Here is a 16,201-nt window from a genome sequence, read left to right as displayed (position 1 = left end):
AGAAAAGGGTGTCAGGCTTGGCTAGATGCAGACTCACGTACGTCAGCAGGAGCTGTCTGTCTCCTTCCTCTGATTGCATAGTCCTGTGTTGACTCTCTCTCTGTGGTGGAATGATGGCCAACAGCAGCTTCAGGTGTACAACCTGTTGGTTTGGCTATTTCATCTGACATAGGTTCTCTTTCCTAATAGTTCCAGAAAAGCCTTGGGGTTGCGACTCCCTGGCCTACCTTGTGTCGCATATCCCACCTGAACCAGTGACTCGGGCCGTGAGAATGGAATGCACTGCTTGTCCATGCCTGATTATCAGACCCACCCTGAAAAAGAGGTGGGAGGTGAGAGAGAGCATCGGCCTCATCCAGACCTTGAGGAGAGGGCAGTGATGTGCAGAGGTCAACACCACAGGTGCTGGAGCTTGGCTCCTGGGTTCAAATCCATACTGACCAGCTATGTGAACTTGGGCAAATTACTTAATATCAATTTTGTAAGTGGGGCTCATAGGAAATGTCAACACCTATAATAACCCAGCTCTGTCTTTCTTGCAATGCAAGATATCAACAGCACACTTTCTCTCCTTCTAGACCACAAGTCAGAAATCATTTTACCCAGAATGTCCTTAATCAGAAAAGCACAATAACTTTGGAGCATTCTTGATGTTATTGGCAAGAGAGAAAAAATATATATATACCAGCTGCGTCAGAGTTCCAGCTCAGTATCTCCACTGTTCATGGACTTTTCCCCATGCAAGACGGCAACTGAAGAAAATCCAAGCATGATGCCCTCGGATGACATTGTTCAAAGATTTAAGGAAATCTCTTTGTACCACTTTATAAGGGAGGAGGACGTTTCCCTGGAGCCCCCTAGAAGACTTTCTCTTATTTCTCCTTGGCCACATACCTACCCCCGGTCAGTCACTGACAAAGAAAATGGAATCCCCCCATTAGCTGAGACCAGCCTCGGCACATGACACTCAGAGCAAATTTAGTGGCCATAACCAAAATGTACATGAATGAGCTGTGGCTGTGTTCCAAGAAGACTTAATTTATTGACATCGAAATTTGAATTTCATACAATTTTATGTGTATGACATGTTATTCTTATTTTGATTTTTTCCCATTTAAAAATGTAAAAACCATTCTTAGTTCACAAAGAATGCAAGCTACAAAACAGGTGGTGGGTTGGATTTGGCCCATGGGTTGTGGTTTGCCGGCCCCTGGCGTATGTGTAACCAGACCCAAGTAGGACCAAAAGGCACAGCAAACTGTCCAAACAGAGCCAGTGGCTCAGGCTCCCATGGGGCCAGCTTCTGCTGCTTTCCCTTCTCTCCTTCAATCTTCTCTGTGATGAGTTAACTGAAGAGAAGAAGATGTGGGCGGAGCTGCAGAGTGTGGTAGCTCCAGAAAGATGTGGACGGCTGCTGCATTGCAACCCCACTGCTTCGAATTTGTGGATCTGGAAAAGACTTGACACAGCCCTGCAGTCCAGTGTTTCTCAGACTTCAGCCTGTGTAATCATCTCCTGCGGTGCCTGTTCATTTTAAAGTTTTATTTTTTTAATGCAGTATAGTTGGTCTGTGGTGCCTGTTTAAAATGCAGATTCCAGGCCCTGCCCCTGAGTTCTAATTCAGTAGATCTGGGTAGGACCTACAGATGTGCTTTTTTTTTTTTTTTTTGGTTGTTTAGTTTTTATTTCATAACCATGAACTTAACTTTGCAATTCAGCTTAACTTGGAGGGGGATAAGGAAAATATGGAACCCAAAGAAGTGCAATGAGAGCACGAAGATTATAGGATATTTTGAGCAGACAGGGATGAAGGGGTGCTCTCTGGTGGTTAAGATAGAACACAAGTCAAATTTATTGTTAGATTTGTCCACAGTCAACAATGGTGATCTTCTTGTTGGTCTTGCCATTCCTGGACCCAAAGCGCTCCGTGGCTTCCATAATATTCATGCCCTCTTTCACCTTGCCAAAGACCACATGCTTGCCATCCAATCACTCAGTCTTGGCAGTGCAGATGAAAAACTGGGAACCGTTTGTGTTGGGGCCAGCATTTGCCATGGACAAGAAGCCAGGACCCGTATGCTTCAGGAGGAAATTCTCATCATCAGATTTCTCCCCATAGATGGACTTGCCACCAGTGCCCTTATGGTGTGTGAAGTCACCACCCTGGCACATAAATCCCGGAATTATTCTGTGAAAGCAGGAATCTTTATAACCAAAGCCTTTCTCCCCAGTGCTCAGAGCACGGAAGTTTTCTGCTGTCTTTGGAACTTTGTCTGCAAACAGCTCGAAGGAGACGCGGCCCAAGGGCTCGCCGTCGACGGCGATGTCAAAGAACACGGTAGGGTTGACCGTGGATGGGCAGCGCGGGAGGTTCCGGGGTGGCGGCGTCTGCAAAAAAGCCCGGATGTGCTTTTTTTTTTTTTTCCAGCTTTATTGAAGTATAACTGGCAATTAAATTGTAAGATATAATTTGATATATGTATGTACTGTAAAATGATACCCCTGTGGAGTTAAACATCCATCTCACATATTTACCTGTGTGTGTGTGTGTGTGTGTGTGTGTGTGTGTGTGTGTGTGTGGTGAAAATATTTAAGTTCTACTTTCATAGCAAATTTCAATTATACGATACAGTGTTACCTACTATAGTCACTGGATATGCATTTTTAATAAGCCTGTGACTCTGATGGGGACCCTATCAGTCAGAAAGTTAGTGGCAGAGCTGGGACTAGAATCCTGAGTGATCTTTCAATTAGCACACTGTCTGCTAATTGAAAAGGTTAAATGTGAATATAAGCAAAAGAGACACTGATTTTGATTCTGAATGAAACTCCACGACTGAGCTCTACACGGGGCAAACCCAATGGTCAAATGCAGATACCACCTTCCGTGCCCTATAGGTTTTTGTATCTTACACAACAAAGCCCAATTTTAGTATGAATCATATGTGTTTCTAACATCTCTTCCTCTGATCAGCATATGAGTATCTTAAAAACAGGAACTGCGACTCATTCACCTTTGCAACTCCCAGTGGGAGGGCCTGTCACATAATAGGCTGCCAATAATATTTACTGGGCAAATATTTGCATCAAAGTTTCCTTTCTAAAATTATTTCAAAACGGAGAAAAATTTAGAGAGCTAACTTTGCATGGTATTTTTAATCAATATTGCATGACAGTTTAATTACAGAAAACAATGTAATAATATCTTGCCAAAACTGAGCAATGTGTATACTCAAAGCAACTAAACTAATATGCAAAATAGAGTAGGTAGAGTTAACATGCATGGCCTCAGCTTGGTAATTATTTAATTAGAAACATGTTTTTAATGAATTCCAATGCTAAATAAAGTCGCCAATGATGCAATGTTTTATTTGAAGCACTAACACTCTCTTTCAAGCCAGAACTCCGGATCCTCTTTCCTTACAATTGTCAATATTTACATTTTTAATGGAACCCCTATTTGGGAAACTGACACCATAGTGAACATGAAAGGGTAAACCTCTGAGATGCTACTCCAGGAGAATCGGTCAATGGCATTACAGGGACACACCCAGGACCTGTGTAAAGGGAAACTCTATTTATAAGGCAGACCCCGACAGAAGTGACTCTTCCCCACAAAAAATATAATTAGACTTGGAAATAGAACAAAGAGGTAGCACAGACATGAGAGGACTGTGACCTTGAGCAACCACTCCTTGAGCAGCTATAGAAGCAGATAACCAGAATTTTGAAAAGTATATTAGAGAGAAGCAAAGACTTCTTGGTAAAACTGAGATAAAGATTCAATTCCTAAAGTACTGATAAATGTTGATATTTGCAGATGTCCAGGCTTAAGAATTGTCTGCAAATACAAATCCACAATCTCTTCTTTGAAAACAGCTGTGTTTCAAGATTCAGAATGTTTCAGATTTTGAAAAGGGATACAGTGAAAACCCAACAAATGTAAAACATTCCCAGCAGAAACTGTAGCAATGTCTCATAATCAAACACATTAAAACTTCTGCCACAGGGGTTCCCTGGTGGCTCAGCGGTTAAGAATCCGCCTGCCAATAAAGCAGATAGAATCCTGGTCCTGTTCATTAAGGCAGGATGGTGAATGGTGCAGTGCTGGAGCTGGTTCATATTGGCCCACAAGGGCTCATTGTCAAATTTTCAGGAATTTTTTTTTTTTTTTTTTTTTGGCCGTGCCACACAGCTTGTAGGATTTTAGTTCCCCGACCAGGGATTGAACCCAGGCTCTCTGCAGTGAGAGCTTGGAGTTCTGATCACTGGATCACCAGGGGATTCCCAAAATTTGCAGGAATTTTGACAACTGATGGTTGAAACTCAGCCATTATTTAAAAATTAAATTATGTAAACTTAAATTTATTTTATTAAAATCAAATATAATAAATACTCAAAACTCAAAAAAAAACTCCGCCTGCCAATGCAGGGGACACGGGTTGGAGCCCTGGTCCAGGAAGATCCCACGAGCTTATTTGCGCTCTAGAGCCCATGAGCCACAACTGCTCAAGCCCACATGCCTAGAGCCCGTGCTCCGCAACAAGAGAAGCCACCACAATGAGAAGCCTGTGCACCGCAAGGAAGAGTAGCCCTCGCTCGCCACAACTAGAGAAAGCCTGCGCATAGCAACGAAGACCCAGGGCAGCCAAAACAAAAAAACTTCTGCCACGAAGTATATTGCTAACCACACTAAGTGCTAAGGAGCTTGCATAGCCTTCCATCTGTTCAATCATGGTTGTGCAGTCAAATTAGGTCAGGATAGGGCAGTTTTGCCACCAAATGGATTTCATTCTCAGAGTTTTTTGGACTTTGAGTATAAAAGATTAATAAACCGGAACCTCAATTAATATAGAGTTGGGAGGTCAGAAGAGGGCGCTCTCTTGCCCTACAATGAAAGCAGAGCCCAACAGGAGAAGAAAGGCATCCTCTTCTGGCCTGGCAGGAGCTCAGCTGTTAAGAGGTTGTCACAACTCAGCCAACGGAAAGCCACTATACTTTGAAATCTCGATTCCTCCGATGGAATTTTTGGTTACGGTAGCCCTCCCAACTTCCTTTGCCCCTCTTTAAAAGAGTCGTCCTCTCCTTGATGTACAGGACTTGCACATGGCTTGCCATGATTGCAGACCCCAAATTGCCATTCTTCATTGAGCCCAAATATATCCATTTTTGCTAGAGAAATAACTGGTAGTCTATTTGTTTTAGGTCAGCATTTTGGTGGCCTGTACAGGGACCAGAGAAGACCCCCAGTGACTCCAAGACTGCCGAGCAGACAGGTGCAGTGCTCACATTGAACCTGTTTTTGATCATTGCTTTTCTGGCCGACTCTGGGATTTGAGGGTAAGTTTTTCTCCAGGATTCCAACTTCGGCCTTCTTTGCTTTTTGAAGCTCTCAGGTCTTAGGATCTATTTAAAGTTTCATCCTTTCTCGTTAAGGCCTCGTTCTGTATGCAAGTACTCATTTGGCACTTTGGCATGATTGTGAAATGAGATTGCATTGGAACTGGCTACACTTCAGCCCATGCCATCAGGAACAGAGACTGTTTCACTGGAGCTGTGCCGGTTCTGTCTTCAACCCAATTCCATCAGAAATAGGGGCTGTTCTGGGCTTCTCTGGTGGCGCAGTGGTTGGGAGTCCGCCTGCTGATGCAGGGCACGCGGGTTCGTGCCCTGGTCTGGGAGGATCCCACATGCCGCGGAGCGGCTGGGCCCGTGAGCCATGGCCGCTGAGCCTGCGCGTCCGGAGCCTGTGCTCCGCGGCGGGAGAGGCCCGCGCATTGCAAAAAAAAAAAAAAAAAAAAAAAAGGATTTTAGTCTGGCTCCTTGGGGACCAGATTGTCCCTTAGAACTGGCTGGTATTAGGCCGTTTGAGCTATTTGAACAGTAAGTCTATTTGAAAATTATTCCCTTACTCTAGAGAAAAACCTCTGAGAGGTGGGATCCCAGTTATCTAAATATTTTCATATTCACATTTTGTATTCTCTACAGGGACCTCAGCCAATTTTATGTTTGAAAACCACCGTCCTTCCTTATGTGCCTTTCTAACTAAACGGACCGACCTAACTAAAGACAATTTAGAACGTCAGTGGCCATTATGGGGAACTTTTGAAATCCCCAATCTTACTTAACTCTAAAATGTCCAAAACTGAATGCAGCACCTAATTTGATTGGTATTTTGAGGCTTCTCAAAACATTCCCAGCAGAAACTGTAGCAATGTCTCATAATCAAACACATTAAAACTTCTGCCACAGGGGTTCCCTGGTGGCTCAGCGGTTAAGAATCCGCTGAGGAACCTTTGCCTCTCTAAAAAATAAGATTTCAAGATTAACTGAGGCAAACAAAGAAAGATAAAATGGCTTCTCAAGCCTCAGGCTCTTCTTCCCCAGCTTTTGGGTCTCAGACTCTGACTCTGGCACCATCTTCTTCCTTCCCTTCTATGCCACCTACACCTCTCCACCGCCCTGTCCTCCCCAATATGAATTTTCATGTCAAATTTCCCTTTTCCACTGAAACTCTCCCCACTCCCTTTTCCTCTGAATTTATCAGAATCTGTTCCTTTAAAATTAAGCCTTCCGAGGATCCAGAGGCTAAACCCTTACTTTCTTATATTCCCTGGACGAAAGCTGAACTGTGAGCCACAGTCAAAGATTTAGGCAAAGTACCCAAGGATTCTCCAGATTTGCTGAGGGATTTAATAGAGTCGTTCAAACTTACCAGCCTCGTTTCTCTGACTTATATCAGCTAGTTCATACGTTTGTCAGTGAAGGTCAGGCCCAACATTGGATGAAAACAGCTCACTGGGAAAATCCTGAATGTCTCTAGAATTACAACTGGGAGACCAGCCCACTAACTCATACATGATCAGGCTTGAGCACTCGCTAGTCGACTTCACTGAGCAATTTCCAGGGCTTTTCCAAAGCCTGTTGATTGGAACAAAATTCAGGCTAGTACACAAAAATCTGATGAACCTGTTCATGACTTTACAATTGACTTCAGATTGTTTTTAAAGAAAATTCAGGTCTTCCTTCAAATGTTGATTCCACCTGGGTAGCTTTTAACTCTGTTTATTAACAGGCTGAACTGGGACCTTTCCCTTCATTGGGAATGAATCTCTTCCCATCCTCATTGACACCAGAGCCACACTCTTGGTCCTCAACCCCACTACTATAAGGCAACCCCTGTTCAAATCGTGGGGATCTCTAACGAACCTTGAGAGGTTCCTGTTTCTGAACGTACTCCCTTTTGTTTAGGATCTTTGAGAGATACACACCCCTTTCTCCTTAGTTCCTCTGCCCCGTTTGTTAGGGCAAGACTTCCTAGAGAAGGATTATGCTGGAATTGCTTTCTCCCAAAAGGGGGAATCATTCTAGAACTTGGAGATAAGTCATCAAAGCAGCCAACCTGACTCTGACATATTTTATTTGTTCCATCTCTAACAGTCCTAGAGTAGATCTGGAAACACCGATCATTTGTCCCTATTGAATCAGCTACCACCCTCTTTATGGGCAAAATCTCCAAATGATATTGGAAAAATTCACAGCACAACTCCCATCAAGATTCAAATAGATCCCTCAAAACCTCTTCCCAGATCCCCTGCACTTTCGGTCCGATCCGCGGCCGCCCGCTCAGTCTCCGGAGCGCCCTTCAACCGTCCCCTGACCCGCTTCCGAGGGCCAGTGCAGCTCGAGCCCAACGACCATGCCCACGGGCGTGTCCTGGATGTCCTACCTGAAAATGTTCGCCGCCAGCCTCCTGGCCATGTGCGCCGGCGCGGAGGTGGTGCACCGGTACTACAGGCCGGACCTGACAATATCTGAAATTCCACCAAAGCCTGGAGAACTCAAAACAGAGCTTTTGGGACTGAAAGAGAGACAATATGAACCTCAAAATTTATCTCTGCCAAGAACTCTGTGAATAATATTATGAGAATTAAATATGTATTTTTAGAATTTACTGAGTCAAACTACTTGGGTTTAAGCACTAATACAATGCTAACTGCAAGAGGAAGTGTTCAGCAGATGTTAACTGATGCATTGAGATTTAGTTATGGTTTGACTAATGTTTCTTGAAAACTGCCAAAGCTTATATCATCAGCTCCTCTAATGTGGTTTGATAGACACCTAGTCTTAAATAGCATGTGAGAGAACATATTTGCAGTGTCTCCTACCCTTATAATTCTGGTTTATTTCTCTGAATAAGTTTGACTATAATGGCAAATGGGAATTATAAATTAACTATAATAAAAGTGACATTGACCATGAAAAAAAAAAAAAACCTCTTCCCAGAATTAATCAACATCCTGTAAGTAAAGAATCCCTTCAAGGCATAAAGCCCATAACAGAAGATTACAAGGCTTAAGGCCTCATTATCCCTAGTATTAATTGTTGTAACACTCCTGTTTTACTGGTGAGAAAACCTAAAGCGTGAGGGTAGAGGTCTAGGACCTCCCAGCAATAAAAAACCTTGTTATCTCCCCGACAACCTGCTGTTTCTAACCCTCATACATTACTCACATCCATTCCCACCAGAAGCGAATTCTTTACTGTAATCAGTTTATGCAGTGCATTCTTTAGTATTTCAGTTGATGAAGCTAGCAATACGTTTTTGCCTTCCCTTGGGAAGAAAAACAATTCATCTGGACGGTAATGCTTCAGGGTTTTACTGAGAATCCTTATTTTTTGCAAATCCTGAAGGCTAGTCTGTTTGATATAAAGTTCCCTAGAGGTTCTACTTTGCTATAATAGGTGGATGGTTTGCTTCTTTGCTCTTTTTCTCGGGCCTCCTCACAGGAAGACAGCACCCACTTGCTAAAGCTTTTAGCCTTAATGAGACTTAGGACGGCCAAGGAAAATTGCAGCTTGCCCAGACCCAGGTTCAATATCCAGGGCATCTGCTATCTCAGGATAAGGACTACACCTCGATCTAGATAGGTTTCATGGTGTCCTGAGTTTCCCAAAACCCAAAACTAAGAACCAACTGCGAAGTTTTCTTGGGCTAGGTGGCTATTGCTGAAATTGGATTCCAAGTGTCTCTCTTGTGGTCAAACCTCTGTGTTTTACTCAATTATAACAACCCTGAACCCAAGTTCATGGGAAGAATCAGGCAACATAGCCATCAAGGCCTTAAAGGAGAGTTTGATGAATCCACCCTTGGGCATCCCAATTCTGAATTCCTTTCTTCCTTTTTGTACATGAAAAGGAAGGGACAGTCCTTGGGGTACTCACCCCCAAACACAGGACCACCACGGACCCATAGAGTACTACAGCCAGCAGCTGGACCCTGTGGCATGGGGATAATAACCCCCTTGCCTTAGAGTCATTACAGCCACTGCCGTTTTGGTGAAGGCCACCAAGAACAGCACTGTGGGATCCCCTTTAATCACTTTTGTACCTCATACAGTAGAAGCCCTCCTGAATTCTCATCACACTCAATATTTCTCAGTCACATGCCTCACCTACTATGAAGTCCCTTGTTAACTGCTTCTTCCATGACTCTTTTACATTGTCATAACCTTAACCTGGGTACTCGTCTCCCCTCCATCACTGACAAAGTCCCTCATGACTCCTTAACACTGACAAGATCACCTGACTCCTTTCGAAGATCTGCAGGAAATTCCATTGGGTAATGCTGACTTCTTATGGTTTACTGATGGTTCTTATTTAAAAGGTGACAATGCAAATATTGTGCTGGGTATGTTATTGCTACTCCTTTTGATATCGTTGAATCATTCTAGAACTTAGAGATTAAGTTCTCCAACAGGCTGAATTATACGCTCTTACATGGGCTTGTACTTCAGCCAAGGGCAAAACTGCCAACATTTATAACTGATAGTAAATATGTTTTTGGAATAGCCCGTGATTTGGGAATGTTGTAGAAGTAATGTGACTTCCTTACTCCCAGCGGAAATAGAATTTAAAATGGCCCCTATTTCAGGAATTATTGGATGCAATACTTTTACCTGTGTTTTAGCTTTATTATTAAGACTTCAGGGCATTCTAAACTTGACTCTCTGGTAGTTAAGGAAAATCATTTTGCTGACATTTCCTCAAAAAAAACGCTGCCCTTAAAGAAACCAATGTCAGCCAAACCTCTGCCATTGTCCCAAGAGATATTTCCCCAAATGACAACTTAGGAAAACTGGTTAGAACAGTGCAACAACTGACCTCAGAGAAGGAGAAACAAGATTGGAAGTTCAACAATTGTTGGTTTGGTAAAAAGAGAAAGCTCTGGTTTGCACCAAGTAACAACCCAGTCCTACTGGAGACTCTCAAATTCTCATTCCTCACCATTGTACATGCCTTAAACCATTGGTCTACTGAAAAAATTATAGCATTCATGGACCAATATTGGTGGGGAAACATTAACAAGGCCACAAAGAGTGCCCACCTCACTTGTCCCACTTGTCCAAATACAACCCAAGAAAGCCTGTTTATACAGCTCCTGGGCATTTTAAACTGCCTAATGGACCATTCGAGGTTTGGCAAATGGATTTCATATAACATCCTCCAACTCATGGATATAAATATGTTTAAGTCACGGTTTGTATGTTTTCACACTGGAACGAAGTCTTCCCATGCAGGCAGGCAGCACAAGTCGAGATATACTTTGCAACTTTCAGCTCCACAGAACCGCCAGGTGAGGGCTTGGTCACTTCAAGTCTGGTCCCCTTTGTGGTCTCTATGCCAGTGTCAGACACAGATACGGCTCTCTGTCCTTCCAGACCTTCCAGTGGGTAACTAGTAAATAGCTCTTTTTCACACACACACACACACACGCACACACACACTCATATGCTCACACACAACCAAAATAAGGCATTCATGCATATAACAGAATTTACTGACATTTGGAGTCGACAGAGGTATACAAGACAGCAATTCCAAACCCTAAAAATTAGATGAAACCGGTTCTTCAATTGTTTTTTACTGCCTCATCATGTAATTCAGCTGCCCTCATTCCTCCAATACCATTCTCTTTTCAGAAGTTCCCTTCCTCAGACAATCCACAGAAACTTAACTCCCCTCACTCTATTACCTAGAACAATTATATTCTCCCATGCTCTCTAATAGTATCACGGGGGGAAGAATAGTCTCCAAACTGGGAAATGGAAGGTTTTTGTATCTTGCATCTTTGCTTGGATCCTGAAAAGTATCATTACAGGCAATGGCCTGTTTAAAATTCAGCTGCACTCCCAGGCCCTCCGCTTCTACTCTCTGCCTGATCCCATTTCACCCTTTCAGGTTGATTGGACTAATCAGCACCTCAGCTGGGGGATGAAATTTTACTATTCCAGTGATCAGCACCATAGACATATCTCCCTCATTTGCTTGTAGTGGTTGTTCTTTCTTGTCTGGTACACAGCATACCTGGCATCTGGGACCAGCCCTCGCAGACTTTTTTTGTAACCACTGATAGAGTCGTGATACGAAATGAAACTGCAAATATTTCTTACTTTGAGAAACATTAGCTACTTATGTAATCATTCTTTTTCCCAACTATTTAATACCTTTATTTTCACTGCCCTTCTCCCTCTCTTTCTCTCTCTCTCCTCTTTGAACTTTACTGATTCCCTCGCCCCCTAGAAAATTAATGAACTTAGGCAAAATCACAATCAAATTTGTCTGAGAAATTTTGATTCACAATGAGCTCTTCTGAATTAATGACCCAAAGGTACCTGAAAAGATGTTCTACGTCATGTTCTACGTCATGTTCTACGTCATTCATGAGGGAAATCCAACTTAAATCCACTACGAGTTACTACTTCACACCTATCAGAATGACTAAATTTAAAAGACTGACCGTTCCAAGTGTTGGTGAGGATGCGTAGGAACTGGACTCTCGTACACTGCTGGCAGCGTATAAAGTAGTGCAGCCACTTTGGAAAACACTGTGGCAGTTTCTTAAATGCGTTAAACATACACCTATTCTATGTTCCAGCCACTTCACTCCCGGGCACTTTACCAACAGAAATGAAAACATAGGTCCTTTGAAAGACTTGCACACAAATGTCCATAGCGATTAGCTAAAGTTCATTGTGATGGCCAAAATCTGGAAATGACCTAAATGTCCATCTACAGGAGAATGGATAAACTATAGTGTACCCAAAAATTGGAATATACTACTCAGCAGGAAGAGGAAGTTAGCAGTTGATATAGACAACAACATGGATGAATTTCAATGTAATTATGCTAAGTGAAAAAAGGCAGACAAAAAAAGACTATGTACTTATGATTCCACTTATATAAAATCATAGGAGGGGGCTTCCCTGGTGGCGCAGTGGTTGAGAGTCCGCCTGCCGATGCAGGGGACGCAGGTTCGTGCCCCGGTCCGGGAAGATCCCGCATGCCGCGGAGCGGCTGGGCCGGTGAGCCATGGCCGCTGAGCCTGCGCGTCCGGAGCGTGTGCTCCGCAACGGGAGAGGCCACAATAGTGAGAGGCCCACGTACCGCAGGAAAAAAAAAAAAAACATAGGAAATGCAAACTAATGTATAATGACAGAAAGCAGGTAAGTGGTTGCCTTGGGGATAGAGCAGTTGAGGAAGAACAGGAAGGAGAAATGACAAAGGGGCCTGGGGGAATCTTGGTGGAGGGGTAAAGAATACATTCATTATCTTCATTCTGGTGATGGTTTCACAGGTGTATATACTTGCGTAAAACTTACCGAATTGTACACTCTAATTATGTACAGTTTATTATATGCCAGTTATACATTAATAAAGTTGTTAAACAAAGATTTTTAAAAGGCTCTCTTCTGTAATCATTATCTAAATGACAATAAAAGAATGTTGTTTGAAAATAGAATTATCTATGTTTAAACCTTTGTTCTATTTTCTAAATATGTTTGGTCTTGTGATAAAACACCAATTGTGTGAGATGTTTATTGTGTTCAACTGAGTAGTTTTAAAAATTGTCTATGAACTGTTTTAATATACATGTATATTATTTGGTGTGAATAGGTGTTAAGCTCTGTAAGAGTTCTCAGGAAGTTTAGAAAATGACACTTGTCATTGACCATAAGGTTGAATTATGCCCCTCCCCCCCAAAAAAAATTGATATGTTGAACTGCTAAACCCTAGTACCTCAGAATGTCACCTTATTTGGAGTCAGGGTCTTTACAAAGGTAATCAAGTTAAAATGATGTCATTAGGTGGTACCCTAATCCAATATGACTGGTGTCCTTATAAAAAGGGGAAATTTGGAGTCATCTACACATGCAAGCAGAATGCCATGTGAACATGAAGATGGCTATCTACAGGCCAAGGCGAAAGGCCTAGAGCATCTTCTCTCACAGCCTCTGAAGTAACCAACCTGCCAAAACCTTATTCCAGCCTCCAGAACTGTGAGACAATAAAATTTTGTTATTTGAGCCAGCCATTTGCGATACTTTGTTATAGCTGCCCTAGCAAATCAATTTAATACTACTGTGTAGAAGAAAGACAATGTTCTCTTCTGGAATTTGTGACCAGCAATGGCATTTTTTTTTTTTTTTTTTTCTGTGCGCGGGCCTCTCACTGTTGTGGCCTCTCCCGTTGCGGAGCACAGGCGCCGGACGCGCAGGCTCAGCGGCCATGGCTCATGGGCCCAGCCGCTCCTCGGCATGTGGGATCTTCCCAGACCGGGACACAAACCCGTGTCTCCTGCATCGGCAGGCGGACTCTCAACCACTTCGCCACCAGGGAATCCCAGTAATGGCATTTTTTAAAGAATCTGTGAGGAAAATATCACTTGGATCCCTCAGGGTAAGAAGCTAATTGTGCCAAAAGATATATATTTGACTTAAGGAGATTATTAACTCCTTAACTAAATTATAAGGAAAAGAATGTTGGTGAGCAATAGCTAATCACATTTGGTTCCTGTTAGAAGTTTCTTGAGGGGCTACCGGGGGAAGAGGCTCTGGAAAATAAGGAGAGAAGGGCACCAGCTGACAGAACTTTGACTTATGAAGAAACATACTGATGTTTTCAAGGAAGTTACTTTTCAACTATGAGAATGTAAATGTTAGATAACAGATACTACTATACAACAGGCTTATTGTGATTCGTTCCCCTATGTATTTCATATATCATTATATTATGTTATTTGTTTATAAGTACATTGTTTAACTTACAATATACTTATGTAAAAAAATTATAATTAAAAACTACTGATAATCAAAAACCAGATTGCATTATATTTATACACAAGGAGAGTCAGGGACACAATGAAAATAAAATCCAAAGTTACAAATATGGCATTTACACCCATGATTTTATTAATTTTGCTCATTAATGTTTAAAATAGTTAACGTAGATAAAATAGTTAAAATAATAAAAACTCAACATAGATGGAGATAATAAAAACCTTGTAAATGGAGAACTTCATGACAGCTGATTCTGTGTTGTTGTTTTTTTTATGAGTATAGCATTTAATGTAGCACCAGAAATATTAAATATCTGGGAATAATCTAACAAACGTGAATACCTCTAACAAAACTACAAAACATTATTTTAAAAGGCTAAAGAAGAACTGAGCAAATGGAGAAATATATCATGTCCATGGATTACAAAACAATAGTGTAAAGATAGCGATTCTCACCAAATTTATTTATAAATTCAATTCAATCGCTGTATGTGTGTGGAAATCGACAAGTGAATCCTAAAATTTGTGTGTAAATGCAAAAATGGCAGCTGATTCTTAAGAGAACTGTTCTGTTCTGTTCTTACGCCACTTTCAGAGGCACCTGGGAGCTATGCGAATGCTAATCACGGCTCTTGTTGAAACAAGAAATTCAGCATCATGGCAGCTATAAGAGAAAATCTATCAGGTGGTTCAAAAGAGTAGCCATTAAATTTATGAGACACTTAATGTAACTGCTCTCCAATACATTTCTATGAATTTCATTTTCTCTGTATGGTAGTCAATGACTTTTGTTTGAAAAGTGCAGCAGAACATTTCAAAGTACTGTCTGCTTCTACCTCCCCCCAAATAGCTTGCTTCTGTTCTTGGAGTATTGCTCTGAATGGGAGAAAAATGAAACCAAGAAACATCCAGACCCTTCTCTCAATCAGGTGGCCACTTTAGTCACTCCCCATGCTCATAGGGATGTCGAAAAAAGGAAGGGAAGGGAAGGGAAGGGAAAAGAAAGTTCTAACCTGTATCTGCTCTGGTCGTTCCTAGAGGCTAGTGTAGTTTGGGCCCAGCCTGGGTTTTCCAAGAAGTCTGAATGCAATAGGATTTGATGAATCCCAGGAAAGAATCATACCAAAATTTCCTCTTACCTGGGTCTGCTATGATGAATGGATTTTCCACTCTGAAAGAAAAATTATTTTTGTTAAAATGTTGTCCTTTTTTAAAATGTAAAATATCCCAAGAAAACTAACACCAAGCAAAGATCCAGATTTAATACCTTAGTTGATCAATGGTAACTGACAGAAGATACTGACTGGATGGAAAGATGCCCATTCATGCTTTATACCTGGCTAGAGTAGGGTTTCTCCACCTTACTACTACCGACATCTGGACCTGGATAATTCTTTGGAGTCAGGTGCGGGGAGGGAGCTGTCCTTGAAGGACTAAACATTCAGCAGCATCCTTGGCCTCTAACCACTATATGCCAGTAACAACCCACACAGGGTGACATCCAAAAATGTCTCCAGGGAATCCCCTGGTGGTCCAGTGGTTAGGGCTCGGCACTCTTACTGCCAGGGCCTGGGTTCAATCCCTGGTCGGGGAACTAAGATCCCACAAGCTGCACAATGTGCCCCCCCACCAAAAAAAAATGTTTCCGGACATTGTTAACCGTCTTCTGGGGGCAAAATTGCCCTTGATTGAGAACCACCAGACAAGAGTTTTAGACGAAGTAAAGTTACTGATACATGCAACAACATGGACGAATCTCAAAAACATTATGAGTGAAAAAAGCCTTGCCCGAAAAGAGCATATATTGTGTAATTCCATTTATATGCTGTTCTAGTACAGGCAAAACTAATCTTTGGTGGTAAGAAGTAGAAGAGTGGTTGCCTGTAGGTCACAGGGATTAATGGGATGAGACATGAGGTAAATTTCTGAGGTGAAAGTAATGTTCTATATCATGATCAGAATTTGGGTTATACAGGTGTATGCATACTTAAGATTTGTGCATTTCATTTTACGTACAGGAAAAATAAAACTAAAAAAAATTGAACTAATGCTATGTATGCTGAAGTATTTAGGGGAAACTAT

The 16,201-nt window shown here is 42.0% G+C and overlaps 1 pseudogene; it reads right to left on the bottom strand.

The window, feature by feature from the left end:
* Positions 1-1,826: 1,826 nt before the first annotated feature.
* LOC137204119 (peptidyl-prolyl cis-trans isomerase A pseudogene) lies at positions 1,827-2,299 on the bottom strand (annotated as a pseudogene).
* Between the last annotated feature and the right edge of the window lie 13,902 nt (positions 2,300-16,201).

The sequence above is a fragment of the Pseudorca crassidens genome, chromosome 12 (assembly GCF_039906515.1).
Source record: "Pseudorca crassidens isolate mPseCra1 chromosome 12, mPseCra1.hap1, whole genome shotgun sequence".
Lineage (NCBI taxonomy): Eukaryota > Metazoa > Chordata > Mammalia > Artiodactyla > Delphinidae > Pseudorca > Pseudorca crassidens.
Note: the sequence above shows the minus strand (reverse complement) of the source record. Positions and strands in the feature narration are given on the sequence as shown.